Below are 6321 nucleotides of genomic sequence, written 5' to 3' on the forward strand. Positions count from 1 at the left end.
TGATGTATCCACCCTGGCTTTGGGGTGCCTCATTGTCTCTCTCTTTGTCTCCTTCTGTGTATTCTTGATATATTGCAATCGCCGTCAGGTATCCCCTCCTCGTGAACCGAACCCCTATGTCGAGGCGGGTCCCCGACAGTTAAGTGCTGTTGAGTTGGTTCCGACACATAGCAACCTGAAAAATGTTTCCAAGGAGCAGCTGGTGGGTTTGAAACACTGACCTTGTGCTTAGCAGTCTAGTATTAATTTACAATGCCACACCAGGACTCCAATAGATGGTTAGTAGCTGTGAAATGTAGCAAAATATGAACTGCCGTGTCCAGGTGGTCGCTATACTAGTGTCCTATTTACAATGATTTCAACTTTTAATCTTTGTTTTTAAACTTTTGCAATGCAGGATGAGAACATTTTTAAGGTTTTTTCATATAGACCTTGCGTATTTTTTATTGAAATAATTCCTAAACATATTATCATTTATTGTTGTTGCTATTATAAATGGAGTTTTTTGTTATACCTTTTTGTTTTGTTTTGCTATTTGAGGGGTTTTACTTTTACTTTTCAACACTCTGTCCTTATATCATTCTACGAAAATAGAAACAAAGTGGTAATGAGTAAACAGTAATACTCATTGGAACTTAAAACTTCATCTTTTATCCAAAGATTTCAAAGGGCTATACAGAAAAGGGTAACGAATTTACATAAACAGCAACTGAGGCATAAGTAAGAATGATAAACTCTTTGTAAAACAGGTCAAACAGTGAGACAAAGGACTTTTGACTTCCTGTCCCTTAACCTAGGCAGGACACACTGCTGGGCACAGTCTGAATGTCCATCTATATTTCTACTAAATTAATAAGGATCCAAAAGGAATGAAGGGCAAATACTAAATAATCTTTTTGTAAACCATGTATACCCAATGCAGAATGTTTAATGAAACACTCAAGTCACAGATCTTAAGACACAAAACAATGTTATAACTCAAAGTCAAATATGTACTCATTGGCCAGATATATTCGTCAGAATATTAGAGCTGCCAATGCCAAAGTCAAGATGACAATCAGTACAGCTGAGCCGCCATGATCAGTCTGGTTGTCTCTTGGTTGCTGACCCTGGATTCCATCTGGCGAAGTCAATGACCTTCTTTGACTCTGCTGCTGGGCCCGACGCTGTTGAGGCCTCATGGAGGTATTCTTAGTTACAGACTGGCTAGACTGCTGAAGGGATGCTGCTGAAGGGGTCTGTACTCCCTATGATGTACTGGCTGTAGCACCCTGGAATGTTGTAAGTATATCATCTTGTAAATCATTTAGTGAAAAAGAGTGGCTTAAGTCTGACTCAGCGATAGTCTTTCCAGATGAATTGACTTCTGCCTTAAAGCTGATTTGTCGAGCCAATTCCTTGGCTTCTCGGTCAGCCTGGCTAGAATCACTTCCAGATTTTAAAGGCAACAGGATATTCTTCACGGCAGAGCCACATCCCCCACAGCAGAAATCTTGGGATTTTTTGGCAAGTGCTCTTCTTTTCTCAGGTGTGTAATCTAATCTAGAGACCCTATAGCTCCTTCTCCTTTTGTTGGCATAAATCCAATGATGGCTAATAATGCTGTTCTTATACTCCATGAAGGCTGCCAAGTTTCAGGATGATGCCCTGAGATGCTCAAACAGATTTTCTTGCCCACTTCAAATCGTCCATTAGCTGTTAGTAGAATAATGCTTGGTGGCTTCATGGGATACTCTGATGGCAATACTATTTGTCCATGATAAGCACCACCATGAAAATCAGAATCTAGAGGCCCCTCTAACAGTGAAGTGCCATTCAAAAAGGTTATCCTCTAAAGGTTGTGCATGGTAATGATCTGTTGGATCTTTCAATTCTGCTGCTTCTTTCATTAGACGTTTAACAGCCGGGCTCTTTAGGTTATAGCGGGTCTCCATGGTGGGTCAATGGCCCGGCTTCAGCCTCACGGCCAGCAGCCATAACCTCTCCGTACTGCCGCTGTGCCGGTCTCTTAGCAGATTGGGCCGAAAAAGTTGTTATACTTTTTAACTGGTTGCTGTTTGTATGACTATTTGTATGAAGTGCAGCCAGAGTGTTCCTTGGAGGCCAAGATGGCCAAACTTCATCTCTCATACTTCGGACATATTGTCAGGAGGGACCAGTTGCTGGAGAAGGATATCATGTTTGGTAAGGTAGAGGGTCAGAGAAAAAGAGAAAGACCCCCAACGAGATGGATTGGCCAAGGAGCAGCATCGATGGACTCAAGCGTGGCAACAGTAGTGAGGTTGGCCCAGGATCAGGCAGTGTTTTGTTCTGCTGTGCATAAGGTCGCTATGAGTTGGTACCGACTCGATGGCACCTAACAACAACAACAACTAACTTCAAAATTGACAGTTCAAATCCGCTCAATAGTGTGGCAGAAGAAAGACCTGGTAATCCACTTCTGAAACGATCACAGCCAAGAGAACCCTCCGGATTTCAGTTCTCTGTAACACATAAGGAGTGCTGGCAGGCTAATGGGTTCTTTGTTGGGCTGCTAACTGCTATGTCAGTAGTTGGAATCCACCAGGAATTCCGTGAGAAAAACATGAAGCTCTTTTGTTGTTGTTAGGTGTCGTTGAGTCAGTCCCAACTCATAGCGACCTTATATAAAATAGAACCCAACACTCCCTGGTCCTGCACCAACCTCACAGTCGTTGACAATATTCTGATGCTCTTCATCATGCCTCAATATTCAATATTCTGCTGCCCTCTGACAGGGCTCCACTGTTGTTCATAAGGTTCTCAGTGACTAGATATTCGGAAGTAGTCTGTCTCTCGTTCTTCCGAGTCTGTCTTTCATAGTCAGGAAGCTCAGCTGAAACCTGTCCACTGTGGGTGACCCTACCGGTATTTAAAATGCCAGTGGCATAGCTTCCAGAATCACAGCAACACGCAAGCCAGCATAGTATGACACTGACAGACATGGAGGCCTGTAAAGATTGACAACCTCAGAAAGCCTATCCAGGGTTGCTAGGAGCTGGAACCAACGAGATGGCACACAACTGTTACATGTCAGAGTGTCATGAGTCTGAAACAAGTCGACAGCAAAGAGTTTGGAATTTTTGGTTTAGTCCCCTTCAGGTACAGCTCTGGAGACCAACAAGTACTGCCTTTAGAGCATGGGTTTGGGGGTCTGATAGACACGGATTTAAATCCTAGATCTGCCATTTTGCAGGGATGTAGCTTTAGGTCCACCTCCCCTGCTTGAATGTCAACGTTTCCTTGGAGAATTGAAGGAGACACTGAGCTTTCAACCTTTGGCACATTGAAGCTGCTCTTGTTTACCAGTGTGGTGGTGTGCAGGGGGAGAACATGGCCTCGGACTCTGCATTGTTATCGAGTTTATCTGCAAGCTAAAGTTTGTGAGCTTTTTGGGTATTGCTTGTGCATAGCACACTGTCTGAAAAAACATACCAACCAAGCTAAGAGCTGTGGACACTTTTGAGGAGTGGGATAAGAAGGGATAGACCCAAATAGACCAAATATTTTATAAAGGGCAAGTATTATATATGTAACTTAAAACACATATAAATATTTAAAGGAAACCAATCAGCAAACAAAAGTAAATAAAATAGGGAAAATGAAGAAATGCCAAGGTTGGCAGTCATCCTAGTCGTACACCATCTGGCGTCTGAGTTCCCTTGACAACAGTTCTTCCTCCAGTGATGAGACGTAGCTCCTTGTAAGGAAGCTCTCGATGACACTCCAGGGAGCAGAGCCTGCAGCTCTGTCCACCTCACTTCTCTTCCATACCTTAACCACACACTCCACAACTCCATCTATGTTGCTTGATTGAGTTCTGATTTAGATCAGATATCCACATTCCTTTGAGGACACTCGTCTGAGGAAATATTTGTCTATTTCCTGCTCTCTTAGTGAATCTTGATAAGTCTAAGCCAAGGGCTCTGAAAGTGAAGTCCACAGGCCCCCTGACCCTTTCACAAAGAGTCTGTGGATGAAGTCAGGGGATTTGAAATTTGAATTGGAAAAAAACAAACAACGAACCCAAACCCCATATCTTTATTTTTAGTAATCTCTAATTGAAAATTTGAATCTCCTTCTATTACAAAAGCGCATTAACAGTACTTCTAACTTTGCCAACAATAGAAATCACAGGTATTTTTATATCACAAAACAGCTGTTCCCAAGTATATCAGAATTTCATTTATACTCATTACAACTTTGAAATTATGGTTCTTAGACCTGCTGCTAGATTTTATTTAATGTACTAATAAAGAAGCATTCATTCCAATATCACACTTATAAAACCTATTTTGAAAGCAGTATTTCAATGTTATTTGTTTTCTTTAGTCCTATAATTTTATTTTATGCACTTTAAAAAACATTATCATGGAAAGAAGATGATAGGCTTCACCAGGCTCAGGACACAGATAAAGCCAGTAAACCCTGGTCTAAACCAATCCTGGTAATTCCATTATCTTTGCCTGGGACTGCCTTAGGATGCATCATGTGACCTGGTGATGGCCAATGAGCTGTGAGAGTATATCTGATGGCGGGGAAGGGGAGTCCCTCCTGAGAAAGATTTCTTAATGTTCAAAGGAGACACAAGAAAGACATACTTCCGTACTCTGCTTCCTGATATCTGAGCATACGAGGCTGGGTATTTTTCTACCAACCATGAGAAGAGCTTGAGATGGCAGAAAGATATGATGGTAAAAGCCCAGATCACTGAAAACTTGGTTGAGTTGGTAAATTAATGGGACACATAACCCTCCTACCTCTGGAATACTGCTATGAATCAAGAATTGCCTTACTATTTAGCCCATTTGGGACAGTTGTCTGTTAATTGCACCAAAACCACACCTTCTCTAAATCCACCATCCTGTTTTTGTTTCCTCATACTTTCCATGTGTGTTCCTAGCTACCACTGAGACACAAAGAAACAAGACAGCTCCTTCTTTCATCAGACCCTCTGTAGTTTGGTCAGTTCCTCATTTCTTGAGACTGAACAGCCTAAGGCCCTTAACTATCCTCAAGAGACATGGTTCTAAATCCTTTACCTACCCTAACTTGTTTGTGTCTAGACCACTGATCCTCAAATTTTAGCAGGTATTAGAATCATGCTAATGCTTATTAATATTAACCTGTTAAAAGGCACATTTATGTGTCTCACCCCCAGATTTCTGAATCAGGAGATCTGGAGCTGATGTGGATCATCTTGAAGACCGCAAGTTGAGAACCATGGGTCTAGGTAACTATGAAAACATAGCTCCTCAAGATGAAACCATGACTCAACCTGGGATCTGCCTCGTGCTAATCAGAGCAGAACTACAACGGTCACCTCCTTCAATACTGACACATGCTAATACTGCAGTACACATTTGAATCTGAGTTGTCATAGAGTTGAATTCTATATAAACACAAATACTGAAAGGGCTCCTACACCATCTGCCTATTCTATTCTTAAGTGCTTACTGTGTGCCAAGTGCTTTGCATGAGTTATCTTATTCAATTCTCACACCAACCCTTGAAATAGGCAACTGTCATTTTCTGGGGAGACAGATGTTCAGAGAAATTAAACAAAACAAAACAAAAAACTGCTCAAGGTCACCCAGCTGGTAACTAAATGAAGGACCCAGGTTTTTAGCCTGGGCTATAGAACTCTACAATTAAGAACTCCCCTCCTGCTTAACAGCATCTATTAATCAGTTGCCCTTTGAGGCCCAAGACAAATTTACCTAATTGTGCCTCATCCAGCTCATTTCTCTTTCTTGTCCACAAGGTCATCACTAGTGACTTTTGTCAAATGCTCCAGGTTTCTTAAGCCTCCAATATCTCCTTCATCTTTACTGTCTCACTCCTACCCCAAGGCAGGAGGCTAAATTTGTGGAGTTGAATCTGAAGTCACATGGGTTTGATATCTGAAACTGTTAACTGTGGGCACATTTTAATAAAGAATATTTTCTAGGCTACATCTACATAAATGTTCTAATTTAGTATGCAAATGTACTGCAGATGATTTAGGGTGTGCTGGGCCTTTATTGTTCTAGTTGCAGTTAAGTTGATTTAGCCCATAGCTTTATGGTTAATAATTTAATAAGCAACCTAAATTTTTTAATTTTCCTTTGTCCTCATGGCTCATCTTTTTCCACATTAAGGGATTTAGGCCAATGTGAAGATTCAGTCTAATGAACAATAAAAATTCTCAAGTAAGTGTAGCTACAAAGGAACTTCACCCAAATGCTAGAGAAGGCTTTGAATGTTATCTATGATGATAATTTTTTACCTTCTTAGTAGGACTCTTGCTTTTATCTAAACAAC

The 6321-nt window shown here is 41.2% G+C and overlaps 1 pseudogene; it reads right to left on the minus strand.

The window, feature by feature from the left end:
• Nucleotides 1–971: 971 nt before the first annotated feature.
• On the minus strand, nucleotides 972–1934 carry LOC102838799 (annotated as a pseudogene).
• Nucleotides 1935–6321: the final 4387 nt, after the last annotated feature.

The sequence above is a fragment of the Chrysochloris asiatica genome, unplaced genomic scaffold (genome assembly GCF_000296735.1).
Source record: "Chrysochloris asiatica unplaced genomic scaffold, ChrAsi1.0 scaffold00296, whole genome shotgun sequence".
Lineage (NCBI taxonomy): Eukaryota > Metazoa > Chordata > Mammalia > Afrosoricida > Chrysochloridae > Chrysochloris > Chrysochloris asiatica.